Source organism: Lactuca sativa, chromosome 8 (genome assembly GCF_002870075.4).
Source record: "Lactuca sativa cultivar Salinas chromosome 8, Lsat_Salinas_v11, whole genome shotgun sequence".
Classification (NCBI taxonomy): Eukaryota; Viridiplantae; Streptophyta; class Magnoliopsida; order Asterales; family Asteraceae; genus Lactuca; species Lactuca sativa.
Window position 1 is genome coordinate 42,283,201 of NC_056630.2, and position 24,375 is coordinate 42,307,575.

The following is a 24,375-nucleotide window of genomic DNA, read 5'->3' on the forward strand; positions in this document are numbered from 1 at the left end:
GATTTTGAAAGTATAATCTCCTTCACAGGCTTGTCAGATCCAACCTCCTTCTGAATATCTTCACCTCCTGTAGACTTAGGTAACTCAGTCTTTGTTTGTTCCTCATTCTTTGACTTATTTGCTTCCTTGGAAGACTCACCTTCAACATTTAACAAAATTCCAGTTTGAACATCTGGATTGATAGTCTTCATATATCTGACGAGCACTTTATGAGAAGAATGTACTTTGTGAAGCATTGTATCAGGAATTCTCGCAATGTTCGTAAAGATATTTTCATCATCCTCCACTACCTTACGACATTGGTACTTAGTAAATTATGCAACCTCTGCACCTCCAAGAACTTGAATGCCTGCTTTTTCATAAACTTGTTGAAGAATCAAGCTCCAATAACAAGCACATGAAATCCCCTTTTCCACAGTTGTATTTTCAAGACTCTTAATAAATTCCTTCCATAATTAAGTCCCATAATCTACACTTAGATCATAGTATAACCCCATGACCATAGCATATACTTCCATCCTGCCTCTGTCAAGACCTACACTTCGACCTGTTAAACACCTGAGGAAAATTCCAAAGAGAAAATTCCACATACATGGAAAGCCTGACTTTCTGAAATCACTTATTTTGTCCAACAATGGTTGATGCCCCATTTCATTGAACATATGAACAATCTGTGCATTGTTAGGTTTGAAAAATGGTGTTGAGTTAGGAATCTCCAAGTAACTGATGAACATTGACTTTGTCAATCGAATCCTTTTATCATTCACCAAATTGAAAGTGATGATATATGTTGCTTTGTTTTATGAAGTTGTGGAAGCCGCCATTGATAACCAGGTAATCGGAATAGAAAAAGAGTTAAACATCACCGTGGCTAAAGGTGATCGTTTCAGAGCAACAATTAACATCTTCAACTCCTCTGGATACGTCGACATAGCAGCATCAACCTGATAATTTGTACTTTGGATTTTCATCAGAGGTTGTGAGACAATTTCTTCAGTGTTGGATTGATTTGCTGCCATTGTTGAAAATTTGGAATAACTTGAGAGAAGAATTCTAGGGTTTTTGTTCGTCTGAGAGTTATGAATCACGTAAAGATTGAAGTGAAAAATTCCCTTTTTATATATTGCTCCAAAGTTGAACCGTTGATGAATTATAGACTAGGTTACGTGTTCCTGAAAACTCGTAATCACTAGCCGTTGTAATGATCATGCCCTATTAAATGCCTTGAAACTAGGACCAACGGTTACTTTAAACCCTTCGCAATCTCATCTATCAAAAAAATGAACCCTACGTTTTTGAGGTTAGGCTCTTTCGTTTATGGGATGTTAAACGAAGTCATATGCCAGACTTGTGAAATCGTCAGCCTAAGTTGGTAATACTTAGAACCTCAAGGATTTCGTGAGTGCATGTGATTCAAACGAATTAGATAAGAATCAATTCTAAGAAAATTTTAGAATTCTGTGATGTCAAATTTCGTTGACGGAAACTAGTGAAACCCCGGGCAATGGTTACTTCGTTAATAACCAAGAGAGGTAAACAATTGCTTTCGTGTTTTCCCGTGATATATAATTGACTACTTGTAGAGAAGTATCAAAGGGCTTCTTTTATAGGCTTAATTTGGTGGTTATGCGAATTTCGTTACATAGCATCCTAAACATAAGGTGGGTAATTGTAACCAAAATTACTTGTTTGATCGTTTTGATCAGGGACAAGATTGCTTTGGATTAATTTGAAAAGTGACAATGGATTCAGATATATACTCACACGGAAATCATATTCATAAAAAAAATTAAGTGTTGGATCCTGTTGGGAAACAAACATCATGGGCTTCAAACATTTGATCAGGATCACTCATACAAATGAATATGATTTGGAGTATATGAAATACCAGGTACTGAAACAAATGTTTCGTATAATTCTGGAACATGGTTCCCCGTCAATTCCTTAATGTGTGAAGATTTTGGGTTTTGCTTACTTCACGGACTCATGAAATAAGATCATTAACATAGATTGATGACATGTCTAAATCACGATTGGTTTGATCAAGTGACCTCAAGGACATGTGTCTTCATGTGTGCGTTGTGTTAAGAAATCTTTTGATGAAAAAGATTGGTTGTAAGATCGAATGTACCTCTGTTATTTTTGGACCAAACAGTATACTCTTAACTCATGTGAGAAGAGTAAGGTAGCTCATTGGACTTATGCGAATTTAAGCCTAATTGGGAAGAAACTTTCGTAAAAAAATTTCATTAAGGCTTTCGTTTGATACACATAGAGTCATTTGAGGCTTGGGTCGACATGCAGCAGCATGCTTCTAGGGACACCCTAACTAGTATATAGTTCAAAGAAATGATACCTTCCCATAGAAACCTAAGCATGTCCTCTTCGAATTTTGCTCCAACTAGTACTGAAATACACCGATCTAAAAGAACAAAATTAAAAGAAAAAAAATCTTTTTGTATTTTTATATTTTTGAAAAGAAACAAAAATATTTTTGTGATTTTATATTTTTCAAAATAAAATTTAATAAAACAAATTTAAGAAAATCTTTTTGGAATTTTAAATTTTTAGAAAATGAAATACAAAGCAAAAGAAAATCTAACTACAAACAAATGAAAATATTTTTGGTTTTTCGTGTTTTCTCAATGCTTTACAGAAAAGAAGTAAAATGAATTCATGTTACCCAAAATGCGAATGCGAAACATAGTGAAGCCTCTTAACGCACAGTAACTTCTCAATGATTCCGACTCAGATCCGCTGACTGAACATTTCTTTACTTGACAAACTTCTTTCATCCTTGAGTGATATTATTTGGCACTGAATTCGCATCGAGCATTCCTAAACCGGCTAAAATTCTCACAAAAGATTTTTCATCAAGAGCTTTAGTAAAAATATCAGCAAGTTGTTCAGTGGTCTTAACAAAATGTACTTCAGTATTCCCTTCCTCTACATGATCTTTGATAAAGTGATATCGAAGAGCAATGTGTTTAGTCTTTGAGTGTTGTACAGGATTGTGAAAAATGTAAATTGCACTTTGAGAATCATAGTACAAGGGAATATTTTTCATATTTATAGCATAATCACGAAGTTGACTTCGGATCCAAATAATTTGAGAAGTACAGGAAGCAGCTAAAATATATTCTGCTTCAGCAGTGGAGATAGCAACATAGGTTTGCTTCTTCGATTGCCAACTCACCAGCTTCCCATCCAAAAGTTGACATCCACCACTTGTACTCTTTCGATCTAAAGTACATCCCCCTAGGTCAGCACCTGAAAAATCTTGAATGAAAAATCTCGAATTCGAAGGATACCAGAGTCCTAACGAAATTGTCCCCTTAAGATAGCGAAAAATGTTTTTCACTACAGTTAAGTGAGGTTCTCTGGGATTTGCTTGGTACCTGGCACAATTACACACTGAAAACATAATATCAGGCCTACTTGCAGTTAAGTACAATAAAGACCCTATCATGCTTCGATAAAGTGTTAGATCAACATCAGGAGTATCTAACGAAGGAGTTAGTCTTGTTCCCACTGCCATTGGCACTCTAAGCTTTATATTGTTCGTCATTCCAAACTTCTTAAGCAGACTCTTCGTGTATTTTTCTTGATTGATAAAAATTTCATCCTTATTCTGTCTTATATTCAAACCAAGAAAATTATTTATTTTTCCCATCATGCTCATTTCGAATTGACTTTTCATAAGATTTTCAAATTCAGTAGACAATTCAGGGTCAGTTGAACCAAAAATAATATCGTCAACATAGATTTGAACAAGCATTAGATGATTACCCACTTTCTTTCGAAATAGTGTGGGATCAACTGATCCTTGCTTAAATTTTTATTGTTTCAATAAATTGGTAAGAGTTGCATACCATGCTCTTGGTGCTTGTTTTAAGCCATAAAATGCTTTGTCTAGAATGTAGACATGATCAGGATGTTCCTCACTTACGAATCCGGGTGGTTGTTCGACATAGACTGTTTCTTCTAGCTCTCCATTCAAGAATGCGCACTTAACATCCATTTGATAAACATCAAAATTGTTATGAGCTGCATAGGCTAAAAATATGCGAACTTCCTCGAGTCTTGCGACAGGGGTGAAGGTTTCTTCATAGTCGATTCCTTCTTGTTGTGAATATCCTTTTACTACAAGCCTAGACTTGTTTCGAATAATATTGCCATCTTTATTGGTTTTATTTTTGAAAATCCATTTTAACCCGACAATTGAAACATCAGAAGGTTTAGGAATAAGTCTCCAAACCTTGTTTCGTTCGGATTCAGCCAGTTCGGATTGCATGGCAACAACCCAATCTGAGTGTTCCATTGCATTCTTTACTGTCTTTGGATCTATTTTCGAAATAAATACATTAAACATACACAATTCTTGATTCGCATTAAGTACCTCGTTTTTGGCATGAATCTGAGCTCTAGTTAGCACACCGTCTTGAGGATTCCCTATGACCTGTTCTTTGGGATGACTTTTTGTCCATTTTCCATTGGTGGATATACCGGATCGAAGTCTAATGGTGCTTCCTCATACACCTCTTCGTTTTCAGTTCCAACAACTGAAATGTTGTCTTCAAATTCATACTCCCCCTCAACTGAACCTTCATACCATCATTTTGAAACACTTTCTCTTCTTTTTCATGTGTAACCACCCATTTTGTGGTGGTTTTGGATGTTGAAAAACATAAGAATTTTGAGTTAAATTGTTTTCTACCGTGTTTTGATTTGCAAAGAAACCTTTGGTAGTTGTCCGTTTGTTATCATTTTCAACCATTCTGTTAAATTCAAGTTTGATTTTCTCAACATTTCCAGCAGTGACGACGACTTGGTTTGGAAAAACTGTTTTATCAGTGCATGTAAAATTTGGATAGACAACCGTGTTGGTTTCCAAGTAGTGTGCACCTTTGTCATTATGAACTTGGTTGAATTCCTTCGTGTCACCATACACTTGTTTAACAACAACGCATGTAGGTGATGTTTTAGTCCAAACATTCTTCTTTTTCTTACATTCACACGAAGTTTTCACTTTCTCTTCGTCATCATCAGTGTCATCTGTTTGGCTACTTCGAACTTCCACATCATCAAAGTCAAAAAGTTGCGAAGTTGATGGTTTGTCAGTGTCAACCTTCACTATCGAATCAACTAAAATTTCTTTACCTTTGACCTTAGACGTTATATAAATTACAGACAGTTTAGAACAATCAATCTCTTCTTCCTCTTCAATTTCACTAATTTCACTCACATTATTTGAATTATCATCGACATCAGCATAATTGAGTTGAGAATCAAGAGTCGAATTCTCAGTTTTCTTTAAAATCCTAATTTGTTCATTCTTCGTTAAACTATCATTTACAATATCTACCAATTCATCAGCATTCAGAAATTCATCAATTTTGACAATACCATATGCAAATCTATCATCATGTATTTTGTCAAACTGAGCAATAGTATCTTCACAATCATACGATATAACATCAACTTTTTCACGTTCATAAGCAAGAAAAGGTAGTAATTTTCTATGTTGTTCTTTGCTTATTTCGAATGAATGATGTAAAGCAGTTAATTTCGCATATAGTCTCTTAGTTGAATTACAGTAGATGTTTCGTTGAGCTAACAACAATCTAACATGTCTATCTAGACTATCTCTATCACAATTGACATTTTTTATCTGTAGTTCAAGATAATCTACCCTGCTTCGTTTTATGTCTAACTGTCTTCGTGTCTCAGCTAGTTGTGTTTTTAAATTTTGAGCCTCAGTATTAGCAGACACAATAACAACATCAAAATAAGCAACAGTATCATCGAAAGCAGTTATTTTAGCATCATAAGCAATTAAAGGAATATTAAAAGATTCAAGAATAGCACGTACCTTGGTGGTCATAGGAGACTTATCAGTGGATTTGGACACGAAGCAATGTCCAGAGATTTCTTCTTCTTCGCTGTTCTTCTCGAAACTAGCGAACATTCGCACTGTGTGTAGGGTGCCTCATTTCTTCATCATCTGAACCCGAAGACCAGATTTGGTAGGTTCCACTTTCATCTTCGTCTATCTTTCCCTTAGCAACCAAAGATAATCCTTTTGCTTTTGCACGAACTTCCTCAAGCTTTTTAGCATACTAAGCTTCGTCTTTGACTTTTGATTTCTTTTCATCCTTCTTCCTTAACATACAGTCAGCTGCGAAGTGGTTAGCTCCATTACAATAATGACAATTGACTCCTGAGTCACCTTTCAGATTTTTCTCTGCCTTTGACTCCTTCACATTTTCATCCACCTGTTAATACTTCTCATACTTCTTCTTCTCCTCACCTCCAGCCTTTACTCCAGCTTTCTCAAAACCACTCTTCGCATCTACTTGCATACCCTTTGGTTTGAATGGCTTCTTAAAAAATTTCTTTACTCTGTTGTTTGAGTAAAATGCAACTGCCTCATCATCAGAATTCATCAGGAACCCCTCATCATCCGAGCCTTCATTTTCAACAGACTCAACTTCATTCATTTTAGACACCAATGCCAGTGGTCCACCCAAACTTTGTTTCGATTCTTCTAACATTTCAGCCACTTCGTTTTCGTGTGTTTTCAACTGATTGTATAAGTCATTCAGACTCGAAGTATCAAAGCTCTGCTGATTCTTTATCATCATGCTCACACTTCGCCATTCTTTGTGAAGCCCCATGATAAATGTAAGATTGAATTCCATAGGAGACCTTGTGATTCCATATCTGTTGCATCGATAAATGAGTTCATTCAGATGATCATAGTAATTTTCAATCGTCTCAGCATCCTTTTGTCTGAACTCCTTAAACTCAACAAGACATTATCTAACAGAATTGATCTTTGTCTTTTCACTACCTTGGTATTTTTCTTTCAATGTGATCCAGATTTCTTTTGCTGTTTTACAACCACGAATGTAGTTGTAAACCACAGGTGGCAATGCACCTCTCAGCTCTCGCATACATCTCTTCTCATTCTTTTTCACATGACCACCTTGATTACTGACTTGATCTGAAGTTCCAGAGGCTCTTAATGTTTGAACATTCGCAGGAGGTAGAACTGGTCCATTGATATAGTTCCAAATCTCGTCATCAATCCCATTCAGATAATCTTCCATTCTGTCAGCCCATTGATCATAATATTCTGGAATCAACATCGGAATTTTAGTAGATGAACCAAGCAAATGAGAGTATGAGGTCATAGTGTTCATGTTAAAGTTCGCCATTGTTGAACACGAGGATTTTGATGAAGAACTTGAAAAACTTGATAAAATTTGTGAATTGATCAAATCAATTGATTACAAATTGCTAATCGATTACTCGACTAAACAATTCAGAAGCAGAATCGATTCAAATCTGAAGATCAGGAGATATTTTCAGAACCAAAAGCGCGGAACTATTTTGAATAAACTTGTAACTCAAAATGCAAATGATTCTAGAATGAAAATCATATCAATGCAGTTTGAATCCTGCTCTGATACCAATTGATGAGAATTGTAATCGAGATTTAGAAAGCAATCATGATTTAAATGAATGAGTAATGAAGATATGAACACCAAATGTAAATATTAATTAGCAAGTTTGTATTGAACAGAGAATTCGAATACAATACTGATTACAAAATAAGCAGAAAAACTCGTGTCCCTACTTCTATCCTCAGCCCCTATTTATAGGAAACATGAGTGTACAAAAAATACTAAGTCTAGACATTAAGCTTCGACATAAAATGACTTAGTAAATAAAATATGCGAAATAGAATAGACAACGCTTCAACTTTTACAACAAAATGACTTAACAAGCGGGAAACACGTTCTAGTACAATTAAAATTGAACACATATAGATTGTCTGTAGATCTCGCTGCTCAATTTAGGTGGAAAAAAATATCCCTGGTCGTCGTCAGCTAAATGGTCCCTAGGAAATATATCTAAGAATATAGGATCAAAATGTCTTGTCATTATTAGTCTGTTCAAAATTGTCACAAATTTTTCGTGTTTAAGTGGACCACAATACCGACGATCGATCAGACATAGACATGAAGATAAAGGTACCGACAAGTAGACTAAGGCTGTCCCACAACTTTGATCCCAAATATTTTTCTTTTTGTTAAATTTGTTCATAGTTTTCCTCTATGCACAAATTTAGGGGGAAAATTAAAAAAAATAAAAAAAATTCAAAAATCAAACAAAAAATAGAAAATTCAAAATCCAAAAATAATTTTATTTATGTTTTATTTCTTGTTCAGAAAAATCAAAAATCCAAAAATATTTTTGTTTCTGTTTTAATTTGTGTGCTAAGTTTTCTTTTAGTTTTGTTTTGTCTTGAAAAGTGAATTCAGGTGTAGATGAGACTCATGGAGTTTGTGTCGAAGATTTCTGAGCCAATGCTTCATCCGTGAGCATCGAAGAATTCTCATTCGAAGGAGCAAAAAATGAAGATTATTCTTTCAAATTCAATCTTTCAACCCCTGAAGCAAGGTGAAGCTGAAATTGAAGATTATGTGACGGATTACATTGAAGCCTCCACAATCAGTCTGCTGCTATCTTAGACCTGCTGAAACGATCCAGAAGATTTGTTCTCTCTGAAGATTCTCAAGCTGAAAGCACTATCTTTCAAGAATATCTACATCAAGCATCCTCACCCAATGTGCGTTCAATGTTGAATTCTGAAGAAAAGCCCAACTGCTCAAGATGAAGTCATTTATTGAAGATTCATCAAGTTTATCTTCAAGCTATGAATTCATCGAAGATAAACGCTGAAGCCAATCTCCAACTGAAGACTAGCAATAAAAGCCAGCTACTTTTTAGGGGGAGCTTGTTGGGTCAATTAAGAAAAGAAAGTTATAAACCAAGGGGGGGATTGTTGGGTCAAAAATATGGTTTATACTTTACTTTCCTAGAAAAATGTATTTTTGCGTCTTGGACCGTAAACAGCTTGGTGTTTATAGTCGTATACGTGTTTACGGTTGTGTTTACGGCCGTGAACAGGTTTACGGCCGTAAACCCATTCACGACCCATGTTCACCAAACCCATGTTTCTTATGTATAAATATAGGTGTAAGGAGTGAGGAGTAGGGATTGATAAACAAAAAAGGAGTGTACGACCTAGAGAGAGAGAAGAACAAGTGTGTTAGTGTGTGTGAATCTCTTGTATCCGGATCATCAATCTACTCATCAATACATTGAGATTCATATTATTCTTCTTCTCCTTCTCTTCTATTTGATCTGACATCATCCGTTTGATTGGGATTCCGCACCATCAAACGGATTTGATTGATACACAGGCAAATTAGGGACTTACAACCACCCCCATCAATGGACAATGTTGTTTTCCAGGCTTCCATAACAGCTGTTGTTACAGCAGCAATGGCACAAATGAGTAACAACGGGTCGGGAGGAGGAATAAATAGCTCTACTAATGGCCAACACCAAGGTCGTTCTGGGGAATGCACTTACAAGGACTTCACCAAAAGCAAACCCATATCCTTAAATGGGACTGGAGGAGTTATGGCTCTATCCCAATGGATAGAGAAAACGGAAGTAGTATTCGAGATCTGCTTATGCCAAGAAGGGAGCAAAGTAAAATTTCCTGTCTGTACCTTCTCCGAACGAGCCCTAACGTGGTGGAATGGCCACTTCAAGTCACTAACTCTGGTAGTGGCTAAATCCATGGGATGGGAAAACCTGAAACAAATGCTCATGCAAGAGTACTACCTAAGAGGCAAAGTGTAGAAGCTTGAACAAGAGTATTGAGGCCTTACCATGGTAGGCTCGGACATCACAACCTATACCAATAGGTTCGGTGACTTGGTAATACTTTGCCCGGGAATGCTTGCTCTAGAGAGCAAGAATATCGAGAGATATATCTGGGGGCTGTCCCCCCAGATTCAAGGAAGTGTACTAGCTTCCAATCCAGTTACTTTCGATAGTTCCAAACAGCTGGCACAGTCCCTTGTTGACCATGGTGTCTGCCAAGGATTCATGAATGCTATTCCGAAGCAACCCATAGAGAGCAACAACAACAACAACAATACCAACAACAACAAGAAGAAGTTTTGGAACAAAACGAAGGGTCAATCTTCGCAAGAACCTTCCAAGAAACAACAGATAGTGGCAGTCCATGCTGCTAGTACTCCCACCACTGTTCATGTCACCCCTACACCGGCAAAGCAATATGCTGGAAACCTACTGAAGTGCAACAAATGCAATTACCATCACAATGGAAATTGTCGGGTGATGCACTGTAATAACTGCAACAGGAAAGGGCATACTGCCCGTTTCTGTAAGGCACTGGCACAACCAATCACCCAAGTTCCTGGAGTCGAGGTAGGCCAGTCGTGTTATGGGTATGGCGAAGCTGGGAAATACAAGAGAGATTTCCCTAAGTCAAGGAATGTTGGCGGTGTAAGAAGAGTGATGGCAATAGGGCAGAACGAAGCAATAGCTGATCCCACGGTAGTTAAGGGTACATTTCTCCTCAATAGCGCTTATGCATGCATAGTCTTTAATTGTGGTGCGAAGAGGAGTTTCGTGAGCCATGAATTCAACACTTACATAAGCAAAACCCCCCAATCACTTAATAAGATATTTACAGTAGAAATGGAAAACGGTAAAACAAAAAGAACAAACGATATGTACATAGGCTGCACGCTAGATTTAAATGAACACTCGTTCCAAATCGATCTAATGTCGATCACTATAAGAAGCTTTGATGTCATCATCGGTATGGATTGGTTAAGCCTTCACCATGCCGATATACTTTGTCACGAAAGGGCCGTTCACCTTAATCTGCCAAATGGAGAAACTCTTATCATTTATGGGGATAAACCCGATACCAATTTACAAATCATCTCTTGCGTCAAAGCCAAAAAATACCTGCGCAAGGAATACCATGTTTTCCTAGCCCACGTGGTAGATAAGGAAAAAGAAACGAAATATATCAAAGACATTCCAGAAGTCTAGGATTTCCCCGACGTCTTCCCTGAAGATCTTCCAGGAGTTCCACCAGAACGTCGAGTCGTGTTCAAAATCGACTTAATTCCGGAAGCTACCCCAGTAGCAAAATTGTTGTACCGTCTAGCCCCGGCAGAGATGCAGGAACTATCCAGCCAACTAAACGAGCTAGTCAATAAAGGATTCATCAGGATGAGCTTCTAACCTTAGGGAGCACCAGTCCTATTCGTAAAGAAGAAGGATGGAACTTTTCGCATGTGCATCGACTACCAAGAACTAAACAATCTCACGATCAAGAACCGATATCCCCTACCGTGCATAGACGATCTGTTCGACCAACTACATAGAGCAAGCTACTTCTCAAAGGTCGATTTAAGATCCAGGTATCATCAATTGTGAGTCCAGGAAGGAGACGTTCCCAAGACGGCCTTCCGAACTCGTTATGGTCATTACGAGTTTGTAGTGATGCCCTTTGGATTAACAAATGCATCGGCGGTGTTCATGGACTTAATGAACTGAGTATGTCATTCTTTCCTAGATAAATTTGTGATCGTGTTCATAGATGATATACTCATCTATTCGAAGAGTGAAGAAGAACATAGTCAACACCTCCGGCAGGTCTTGGAAACATTAAGGGCAGAGAAGTTACACGCAAAATTCTTGAAGTGCGAATTTTAGATTCGGAAGGTAGATTTCCTTGGTCATGTGGTCAGCAAAGAAGGGATACACATGGACCCTTCCAAAATCAAGGCAATCGAGAACTGGTCAGCTCCAAGAACTCCAACGGAAATCCGACAATTCTTGGGCCTTGCTGGCTATTACCAAAGATTCATACAAAACTTCTCAAAGATTGCCAAACCACTTACCACCCTAACTCAAAATGGTGTAACCTACAACTGAGGAGAAAAGCAAGACGCTGCGTTCCAAACACTGAAACAAGCCCTATGTAGTGCACCTATTTTGTCTCTGCTAGAAGGAATAGAAGACTTTGTGGTCTACTGCGATGCATCAAACCAAGGTCTTGGATGTGTTCTAATGCAACAAGGAAAGGTCATCGCATACGCCTCGAGACAACTCAAGACGCACGAAGTCAACTACACTACCAACGACCTCGAACTGGGAGTAGTCGCTTTCGCCCTAAAGATCTAGAGGCACTACCTCTATGACACGAAATGCAGAATCTTCACCAATCATAAGAGCCTTCAACACATTCTCAACCAAAAAGAACTCAACATGAGACAGAGACAATGGGTTGAAATACTGAGCGATTATGAATGCGAGATTCGTTATCATCCGGGAAAAGCTAATGTAGTAGTTGATGCTCTCAGTCGAAAGGAATACTCGGGACGTCGAGTGAAGTCCTTAACCATAACGATCCATTCACAACTATCCACGCAAATCAAGGAAGCTCAAATGGAATCCTTGAAAACAGAAAATGTGGCTGGCGAAGCCTTAAGAGGAATGGATAAGAATCTTGAAGTCAAGGGTGACGAAATTTGTTACTTCATGAATCGAATCTGAGACCGAAGTTTGGTGGATTCAGAGACGTTGTCATGAATGTGGCTCATAAGACTCGATACACCGTGCAACCCGGTTCAGACAAGATGTATCTGGACCTCAAGAAATTGTATTGGTGGCCGAACATGAAAGCCGAAATTGCTGCCTATGTAGGCAAATTTCTGACTTGCACCAAAGTCAAAATAGAGTACCAAAAGCCCTTGGGATTGTTACAACAACTTGAAATACCCGAGTGGAAGTGGGAGCGAATAACCATGGATTTCATAACCAAGTTACCCAAAACAGCGGGCGGACTTGACACCATCTGGATGATCGCCGATAGATTAACCAAATCCGCGCACTTCCTACCAATAAAGGATACTGACAAGATGGAGAAAGTAGCTCGAACATAGATCAGAGAGATTGTGCAACTGCATGGTGTACCAATATCCATTATCTTCGACAGAGATAGTAGATTCACCTCACGGTTCTGGCATTCGCTACAAAAATCCCTAGGGATAAGACTAGACATGAGTACCGCTTACCATCCACAAACCGACGGTCAGAGTGAGAGGACCATTCAAACTTAGGAAGATATGCTAAGAAATTGTGTGATCGATTTTAGTAAAGCATGGGATACCCGTTTTCCACTAGTCGAGTTCTCGTACACCAATAGATATCACACTAGCATCAAGGTTGCTCCATTCGAAGCCCTCTATAGTCGCAAGTGCAGATCACCTCTGTGCTGGGCTGAAGTGGGTGACACACAACTAGCTAGAGGAAAATACTCGACAAGACTCTCACAGACCCAGAAATCGTAAGAGAAATGACCGAGGGGATTGTCCAAATCCGAGAACGACTAAAAGCTTCAAGAGACAGACAAAAGAGTTATGTGGACAAAAGACGGAAGCCCTTGGAATTTCAGGTTGGGGATTGGGTGCTATTGAAGGTCTCACCCTGGAAGGGATTAATACGTTTTGGAAAACGTGGGAAACTAAATCCAAGGTATATCAGACCATTTGAGATCCTTGCTAGGATCGTCCCGGTAGCTTACAAGCTTCGATTACTGTAGGAACTCAATAACTTACATCCTACCTTTCATGTGTCAAACTTAAAGAAGTGCTTGTCCGATGAGACCCTCGTCGCCCCTCTGGACGAAATCGAAATCAATAAGAGTCTCCACTTCATAGAAGAACCAGTGGAAATCATGGATAGGGAAATTAAAAGAACAAAAGAAAGTCGCATATGCATTGTAAAGGTCCGCTGGAATGCAAAGCGAGGACCTAATTACACCTGGGAGCGCGAAGATCAGATGAAACAAAAATACCCGCATTTTTTTAACAGACTTTTCCAGTCCCATCCTTTAAAAATATAATATTAAAAATAAAGTCAAAATTTGCTGATGGAGTCTAAACGAAAGTGGTAGAGCATAATCTCACAAACACGTGGATATAAAGAACATCAAAATCGGAGCTCGTATGCGAAAGATATGAATTTATGAAGTTCGGGACACGAACTTCCACATCTGTCAGGATTCACATCGTGAGTCAAAGGAGGTTCACGTCGTGAACCAGTGATAGACGTTTACCAATAGTTGGGCTATAAGATGTTGAGCCTACGAAATGATCATGACATGATTCACGACGTGAACAATTCCAAGTTCACAACGTGAACTTCAGTTTTTCACCCTATAAATAAGATACGAGGTTGTCGAGTTTATTTGCCAATTTACAACCTCTCTCCCCAAATTTCTCACTTTCTAGCCCCTCGAGACTACCCTGACTCCCCGGTTACGTATCCAAGCTCCAACGAAGGTCTGTTACTCCCGAGAAATTTTCCACTTTCCGGTCGAAGTGCTGCCCGAGAAAAGTCTCGTTTTCTCCAAATCATCACACTTACCAGGTGAGTTCATACCCCTATATTTCCACGTTTTTACTATATTTTAGGGGGGGAAATATAATTGAAACGCAAGAAAAACTTATGTTAAAATGCAAATCGTTACATACAGTTTCTAATGCTTTATCTACATTTTGTGTATAAATGTTAAATAAGTAAAATAACGTTATTACAAATGTTATACTTTACATGCAAAGTTAGTAATACACTAAGGTGTATCATTTAAATGAAACACACTTTTGAAAAACTATAATAGGTATAGTTTACGAGATATTCATGATGTTTTACACTCTATGAACATTATAGAAAAGTAATACTTACATTTACAAGAAAAATGGACTTTCATATATATATCTATTTGATACAACTTTTGTGAGACATTTAACTTCATGTACTTTCAAGTACGCATTTCAAGTCATGTGTTATAAACCATAATCTCTTGTAGGGAGAGCATGATACTTGTGTATAGATCTATACGGGATTGACAATCCCGCACCTAAACTATTAGTTACAGTTGGACCGGCAGGTCTGGGGTGACAAACGTCATATAATTCCAACACCTGAAGAACGTTGTGACAGGCAGTCTGGGTCAATCGTACGGTTATAAAACTCACACGAAGTATTAAAACATTTGATTTACGGGGCTATCAAACGCCTTAGTGGTTATATATACATATATAAATCTACTTACACTATTTTAGGTATGGAAAATACTTATGCATTCTAGTTTTTGAAACTTTTAAAACTACTATTTATTTATGGAAAATATTAGATTTTCTAGAAACAAACTCGGTTACCTTATACAATAAGGCATATTATTCTTATACAAAAACGCTTATGAACTCACTAACTTAATTGTTGACACTTTTTCAAAACTACTTGTATTTGTCAGGGATTCAGTAATACAAGTATAACAACAGCTTTTGGGGAAGGGACTCTAAGGCGTCAATTTCAAACTTATTATATCATCATAATGTAATTTCTGTTGAAAAATGTATTACAATCAACAATGTAACTTTTAAAATTATATTTATGACGGTTGTGTTTGCTTTCTTTACTATTTACTCAACTGTTATGATACTATATGAAGTCATCCACCCTCGAACGATTTCGCCGTTCTGGTTTAGGGGTGTGACATTGTTGTTGTGGCTACATAAGATATTAGTACATTTGAGGTTGTTGGTAAATGGTTTGTTTTTCTTGTTGATGTTGAGGGACTTGATGTTGTTGAACTTGATGAACATTGTTTTGTCAGTTGGGTTGATTATGTGATTGTTGATAATTAGGTTGATTTGGGTGAGGAAGGGGTTGATAATAAGGTGACAAATCCACGAGAGGTTCTTGGTATTGTTGTTGTTGTCTTGGTTATTGAGGTGGGGTATTGACATCTTGATTTTTTAGGTTTGGATTGTATTGTGAGGTGGAGTGTGATTCATGGTTATGTAGTTTTTAAACGGAACGTCTTCAAAGAAATTACCAATAACCGGAGAACTCGACTCGATGTCGATATCACTTGAAGTATGAAGTTGATCTTCTATTTTGACTTGTTGAGAAGAAGAAGAAGAAGAAGAAGAAGAAGCTTGAACGAGTTGTTGTTTCACCTGTTTTGCGAACCTTTTCAACCTTTTTTCTTCTTTTTCAATCTCAGGATTGTAGAGTAGTTCACCGGTTCTTGTAGACCTAGGCATAAACAATCAAATAAACAATAAACCAATTTCCCCAACAACGACGGCCGAACTTGGTGGGATGTTAAGTCCACCAAAAAAATTACACCATTTTGCTTGCAAATAAGATGTAATATAATAGTAAAAAGGGGATCGATCCTCGGGGAAATGGTTGTATTCAATCACCAATGCAATCCAATTGAACAAGTGAAATAAAACAAACTGACTATAATTAAACTAGGGGGTAGTGAATTGTTTGAAAACTAAAAGACTTGAAGAATTAAAATGATTGCAATTAAGCAAGATGGTGAGATGCTCAAATATTGAAGAAAGTTGGTCAACTAAGGCAATTCAACACAATGAACATTTTTGTGTTTATCATTAGGATTCAATATGTAAGCCTATCATTCAACCCAAACTGGTTATAGAATCATGAAGCATGATATACCAAAATTCCTCAAATGTAGTATGGAGGTTGGGGAAGCCCACAACACACCTTCTTAATCATAATCAAGAACCCAATTGAAGCACTTGAACTCAATAAAATTGCTTAACCTTAAGAATGAAGGAATCCCTAATTCCAAGAGGATGTCAATGCCTACACATCATAAAGGAGTCACGACCCATATACTAGAGATGATTTTTACCACCGTAAAGCCATTGTTCTAAGCAAATTCAATGATTCATTGCTAAATCAACGAAATAAACCAACAATTGCTCATTTAAGTACCAAGCTCATGATCAAAGTATTAAACAGGCATAAGAATTATGAACTAAGAGTCAATAGCATGAGATAAATGACAATTAAACATGAATCCTTCAAAACTCACAATATCCAAAGGGTTTTATCCCAATTCAACCAACATAAACTAACTAGCCACTCATGGTAACAAGACAATAATCATAAACGTGTTTTAACTTTAAGAAATTACCAATTACCAGAAGAATGAAAAGATGATAGATATAGCTCTCCAAAATCGCCTCCAAGATGCTCTAATGGTGGAAAATTTGAAGTGATGGCTGCCAAACCTAACCCCTAAGGTAAATGATGAGCCAAATGACCAAAATTCCCCCGGAAGGGTAATTACATGGGTGGTCGTGCAAACGTGCGCGGGTGAGCTCCTCAACTTCACAAATGATGTTGAAATACTATTGTCTCCTTTTTCCACTACTCCATCCCACTACCTTAGATTATCTTAGTCCCCTTCACACCTCACATGATTCTAAATGGACCAATTATCTTCAAACTTCAATATAGATAGTCCAAGCCCATTTTTATGAGTCCATATCCCATCTTCAACAGTCCATCTCATCCAAGTCTTCAACATGCCAAACCCAGTTCTTCCAAAATGGATCCACAAAGCACAAAAACTCCTAGAAAGCCCACTAAGCCCATCAACAAGCTAATTCGCAACCGCAACGAGACTCCAAAAACCTACTAAACACCTTATGCAAAATAGAGAGCACCTTATACGATCCAAGATAAAGAAAATATAAAATATACAATGCTAAAACATTAAAAAAAACTAAAATGCTAAAATAAACTATATAAAATAAGCAAATGAAACAAACTATTAGTCCAAATATTGAAAAATAGGAACACTTTACCTTCTTATAAGCTAGATATTAGCTTTTTAACCAATATGAACACTTTCCCTCTTCATAAGCTTAATATGTGCTTACTTGATAATAGGATCACTTTTTATCTTTATAAGTTAGGTGTAGTCTTCTAGTAAGATAGATATGGGCTTACTTGACAATGAAAATATTTCCTCTTGTGTTTTATGTAAGTTAGATATGGGCTTACTTGACAGTGGGAACACTTGCACTCTTTATAAGTTAGATGTGAGCTTATTGTATGCTAGATCTGAGATTATACGATAATGGGAACACTTTCCCTTTTACCAAGCTAGAGGTGAGCTTATTTGACCATAGTAAAAAATGATTTTGTTTTGAGATTAGAGAATTGGGTTGGGAATCTAGAAGCATTTACATTGTATTTTAATTGATTTTGAAATAATAATCCACACGCTTCCCATTCCTCGGTACAAATGGTTTTGATAATTTTGGGTTTACTTAATAGGCTCCCAAGCCTAACGTTATTATTTGATATGTAGTAACCGTATGAACTACATACATGACAATAATTATGTTAAAAAGTAGAAAAATAATATGAAAAAAAAAAAAAAAAAAAAAAAACTTTAGAGATGAAAATTTTAAATAATAATATACATAAAAAAGAAAATGTAAAAATACGAATTATGTGAAATTAATGAAATTTGTAATAATTAATTCTTAAAAACCCAGTTGTAAAAGAAGATTTAAAAGAAGTTGATTTTTTTTATCAAAACAAACCGCAGTTTTAGAAAACGTACAAAAAAAAATTAAAATCCTTTTATAAAGAAAGTTTGGATAAATTCGAGAAAAAAAGGGTCAAAAATCAAAAATCTGAAAGTTGAGTGGAAACTGCCATGAATCTAACTTTTTTTTTTTTTTTTTGTAATAAAAAAAGGCACTATTTTTGTAACCTTTTCTCGCACATGAACCATTATGTCTAATTAAAAATTACATGGACCAAAAAGATTGAAGTGTTGTAAATGATCGGCTATAAGGAACATTAATACCATTTTGTGAAATGTTAAAGTATAATAATCCTTTCAAACTAAAAGGACGAATTGGTTTGGGTGCTTAATTCTATTGGAAATGTTTCAATCTCTTTTAAGTTAGAAAAATATTGGTTCTTTAATATATTTATCGGTTCCAAATATATATATATATATATATATATATATATATATATATATATATTATCCGTTGTATTTGCTTCTCCTGATGGTTGGTCAAGTAACAAAAATGTTGTATTTTCAGGTACATCATTATGGATTGGATTAGTCTTTCTGGTGGGTATCCTTAATTCTCTCATCTCTTGAACCTATTGTTCTAGATCCAAAACCAAAATGACCCCCTGAATTATTCTTGGTTGTGAGACGCATTCAATATAAGTCCCCAAAATCCAAATAAATATAAGAAAAAAATAAAAAATTAGAAGGGGGTCAAACTTCTTGTTCTTGAATGAAAAAAAAGGAATATAAAATTCAAATTAATAAAAAATTTGGGCTCAATCTGAAGAGAGTCTCCGGCCCAGCACTGCACAAATATGCTCCAGACATATATATCATATATGTGTGGACATATTGTGTATTATGGACATATTGTGTATCAAGAACGAAACAAAAAGCGGATATAGTCGAATGGTAAAATTTCTCTTTGCCAAGGAGAAGACGCGGGTTCGATTCCCGCTATCCGCCCAAAATGAAGTCATTTATTTAATATCTAATAATATCTAATATCATAAAATGTAAAATGCGAAAGGTATAGTTAGCCTTCATAGTGTAGTGATAGTGTAGTGATTCTATCCTTCCCCTTTTTGCCTTCTACCCCAAAACAAAAAGTGTTAACTAATTACTAGTTACCAGAGTAAAACATACAATTTTTTTGACAAAAAGTATTGCGGAGACAGGATTTGAACCCGTGACCTCAAGGTTATGAGCCTTGCGAGCTACCAAACTGCTCTACCCCGCGCCGAAGAGAAGAACTGAAAACTAATAGACAAGCAAGGATTGAATGCGCCCCTCTACCATATCTGTACAAATAGAATAGCCTATTTATACAGAATGGTAAAGAGTATATAATGCCACTTTAATTATAAAAGACTTTGCAACTAGATGATATAATTAGGATTTTTTTTTATAGGATCTGAATTTATAAAATCTTAATTTTTATGAGGTCTGGATTTTTAAGATGTTGGAGACGTGAGTGAGAGGAAAAAGGGAAGGGTAGTATGAAACAGAAAGAGAAGAAAAAAAGTTTGCTAAAAGATTAAGGTATTTTCAAAACATGTATTTTTTTATTCAATACAACCTTTTCTCTTAAAAGTTAAGAGGTTGCGGAGCAATTAAGAGATACAAATTATGAGACTATCAAACACTTTGAAAAATTAAGAATCTATCTCTTAATTGAAAATTTAAAAAACTACCAAATACTCCCTTAGTTTTTGTTTTTATGAAAAAGTACTATGCATAAAATAAATTGGATAGTGAGGCTACATGCTAAAAGTCCATAATACTGTCATTTCTCTATGTAATGTTCTTTTTTTATCTAGCACATTGCTAGTAGTTATAAAATCTCGTCCGTTCAAAAAAATAATAATAAAATAACAACCTATAAATTATTGCCTGGACTTGACAGTGGCCGAATATTATACCCAAAAATGTTTTTAACATATGTTCTAACACATGTCACAAAATTCCAGAAAACATTAGGTTAAGAGTTTCATTATAGTTTGAAGATCTCATGATAATAACCAACATAAATACTACTAATGTCACATATCATATAGTATGACGTTAAATAAAATAATTTTTCTATAGGTAAAGTCAAAAGATACTTTTATTCAAAAAGTCAATTATCAATATGTATGGGTGTTACATAGGCAAACAAGATGTGACATCATGAATACATATATGTTGATAGTACCAATTTCCCATATGTAAAATTAAGATGAACATGTGTTCTCTTAATCCATTAATTGTGATTTTCACATGGGATATTAACCAGACACCATTTAGTATACTTTTTGTTTTTGTTGTATAAAGGGATGTTATGACATGTGAAACACCAAAAAGGTACATGGTGTTGTCATATGATTTAGACAATACCTCGAATAAGCACACACATAATTTCATCTTTGTTTTTAACATCGTACTTGAAATAACTACACGTATATAGAAGTTATTTCATAAAAATAAAAGCATTAGTTATTATCTCTAAAGAGACTTGTTATCACAGATTTCTCCATATTTAATGAAACGTTAAATTTATTGAAAGATGGATTTGAAAACACGTAGTAAAACATAGAAGCATAATAACGTGTTTGGTTTGTGGATCGTAGAGGAATCCGACAAAACTGGAATTCAAGTTTCTATTTTTATGATGTTTTTGATTCATGAAATCAAATAAATTTGATATAATTGGAATTCAAAGATTCTATTTCATGTGATGTTTGGATATCAACTATACGGAATTCAATTACCACATATTCCTTCAAATCCTATGCTTGATAGATTTCATTATTCCTAAATCCTAAGTAATGTTTTAAAACCAAGGTTGATGAGGCCGGTCGAATTGGTTGGAGCGTAAACCGGTTTTACCATAAAATCATTTGAACCGTTAATCTAGACCATTGCAAAACCTGTTTTTAAACCTAATAAACAAACAATATCATGACCTTACATATTTATATTTATATTGATCTTTTTTTATTGTCAAGTGTACATATACATAAGTTATATTTTAGAAAAAATGGTTGTGAAACAAAACATCAAACGATTTTGACTTAATATTTTTTTGACTTTTATTTTGATTAGGTATTTTATAAGCCTCATATTGAACCCAGCATGAAACATCAATTATTTGATGTGAAGTAAAAACTTTATTAAATTTTTTATATTTTATTTCAGTAAAGTAGAGATTTGATGAATTTAAAGTGTTCGATGGACTCGATCATATATATTTCAACTCGAAAGTATCTTGACATTTAATAAGCAAAGCCTTTTACTTTTTAAACTAATACTTTCACTTCTTTTTTTGTCTCATTGAAGAAGATCATAACTCAATTTTGAAAGACTTTCAATAGTAAGTGAAGGTCCATTATGAAATATATCTGTCGGGGTAAATGACATAAAAAACATTTTTATTGCACAGAAATTCAATTTCGACACCGTGTTTTTTTTATGTCAATTTTGACACTGTGTTTTATAATTTGTTACAATTCTGACCACTTGACCGGTTAACCAGGTTGCATGCTGACGTGACATGATGACGTGTCAGTTTTGATGATGTGGCAGCTGACATGATATGCTAACGTGTCAAAATTGAATTTTTTTCTCACAAAAAACACTAAATTTTCATTTTTTTTTCGATTTTGACACTAAGTTTAATTTTTTCTTTTAACCTTGACACTATGTTTTTTGTTCCAAATCGAACATCATTTTTTTCAAATTTTGTTCAATGTTGACAATTTTCTATTTGAAAGTGTATAAATATTTTTTTAATACATTTAAACCGTATAAATATGTTTTTTTTCATTTAAAAACTATAGTTTTGTATACATACATTTTTTTTTACGTTCAAACCATATTTTTATGTATAAGTATGTATTAGTTATATAAAAATTGCACTTTATATTAAATATGCAACTTTAAAATGTGTTTGGAGGTTTGGAGACGTGTAGTCGATCAAAACTCGGATATCAAGTTTGCAACTCATCAAATTTTTACATCTTATTAGAAGCTTATGGTTAGTTGGATTCTCATTATATAACTAATGCTTTGAATGTAAGAAAAAAACACTTTGTATTTAAATAAAAATGTGGTTTTTAAACGAAAAAAAATGTTTATACGGTTTAAAATACAATAAAAAAATATATTTATACGGTTTCAAATGGAAAATAGACAAAATTGAACAAAATTTGATAAATGATGTTCGATTGGAACAAAAAAACTTAGTGCCAAAATTGAAATAAAAAATTAAACTTAGTGTCAAAATCGAAAAAAAGTGAAAACTTAGTGTTTTTTGTGGGAAAAAAAATCAATTTTGACACGTCAGCATATCATGTTAGCATGCCACGTCATCAAAACTAACACGTCATCATGTCACGTCAGCATGCAACCTGGTTAACCGGTCAAGTGGTCAGAATTGTAACAAATTAGAAAACACAGTGTCAAAATTGACACAAAAAAAATACGGTATCAAAATTGAATTTCTATGTAAAAAAAATGTTTTTTGTGCCATTTACCTTATCTGTTGTAGCTATAAAATAATCACATATATTCCATTGAATTTCGTTTTCTTTTGCTTTTTGGATTTCAATTCTCTCCTGATTCTATTTATTTGATTGATTAATTCCTTCTAAAAACCTTACATTATATTAACTAAGTATAGGCATCTATCTAAACACACTCTTCACATTTTATTTTAAAATTAGATGAATCCTCACGGTCAGGAAGATATTTAGAAATATATAAGACATTCTTATTAACTATGACATAAAAAAATTGTAAATCAAAAAGCTGATGTAAAATATTGTTATTAGCTAGAACAATATGATAAAATAAACACATCGACTAAAGTTGAAGTTCAAAAATATAATTCTTATTATGGTCGAAGTGAATAATTTTTAGAGTAAATTACACTGTATGGTCCTTATGGTTTGGAGTAATTTGTGCGTTTGGTCTTTAACTTATTTTTTTAACTCGTAAGGTTCCTACTGTGTGTTTTTGTTATGCGTTTAGTCTCTGTCTTACCTAAAAGGACTATTAAGTCATTATTTAAATAAATTAAAATAGTCTTTTTAGGTAACATAATGATAGGTGGGGCTAGGGGTGTTTTTTTAAATTGTTTTTCAACCTCTTAAATTACTGTTTTTTATCAAACTATATATATAATTAAGATTTAAGAGACTTAGAGCTATTGCTCTTGTCCTAGCTCATGTTCCTTGTTTGATTGTGGGCTTAGGGTAGCCGACTGTTAGTTAAATCTTAATTATGCATGCCAAATATCTATATGAATATTAAACTTATTTCAAGAACATTGTTAATCCTTTTGTATATGCCAAGCAAAGCGGTATTTCCTTTAATCATTTTCAGTACAAACATAACACTTGTAAACTATAATAGGTATAGTTTTGAGATCCATTGACACTATTTTCTAGTTCAATGATACATTACATAAATCAATACATAAGTACAAATTACTTTTCATTGCAAGTACATTATTCATTTACAAGAACAAGAAAATATGTACACACTATACGTAAACGAGTTAATACTAGAATATGAGCCACTACTTTATGGTACCTACTAAGGTACATTCTAAAGTCCTATTTTATAACAAGAGTCTCATGGAGGAAGAGCGTGAATTTGTGTATAAATCTATAAGGGACTGACAATCCCGCACCTCGACTGTTAGTTACAGTTGGACCGGCAGGTCTAGGGGTGACAAATGTCATAACATTTTGACGCCTGAAGAACGTCATGTAGGCCACTAGTCAGCTCAGTATGGTTATAATCTCATTCACATTAAGCATTAACTAAACATTTTGGTTTACAAAACAAACATTACTTCAGTGGTTTTATTCTAAGTAATAGGACTACCTATCATTATTTTCCAGCACTAATACACTATAGAGTCCATACAAGTGCAGTACACTATTTTCTATCAAAGATACATTTATGGAAAACATACACTTACAATATTTCATAGTACAATAACATACAAACATTTTGGTCTTAGGGCCTAAGACTACTTTTCATTT

The 24,375-nt window shown here is 35.1% G+C and overlaps 2 non-coding genes across 2 annotated transcripts; one reads left to right on the forward strand and one right to left on the reverse strand.

The window, feature by feature from the left end:
* Positions 1 to 19,238: 19,238 nt before the first annotated feature.
* TRNAG-GCC (transfer RNA glycine (anticodon GCC)) lies at positions 19,239 to 19,309 on the forward strand. The gene has a single exon. It is a non-coding gene; the product is annotated as a tRNA-Gly (tRNA).
* A 200-nt stretch (positions 19,310 to 19,509) lies between these two features.
* On the reverse strand, positions 19,510 to 19,583 carry TRNAM-CAU (transfer RNA methionine (anticodon CAU)). Its single transcript has one exon. It is a non-coding gene; the product is annotated as a tRNA-Met (tRNA).
* Positions 19,584 to 24,375: the final 4,792 nt, after the last annotated feature.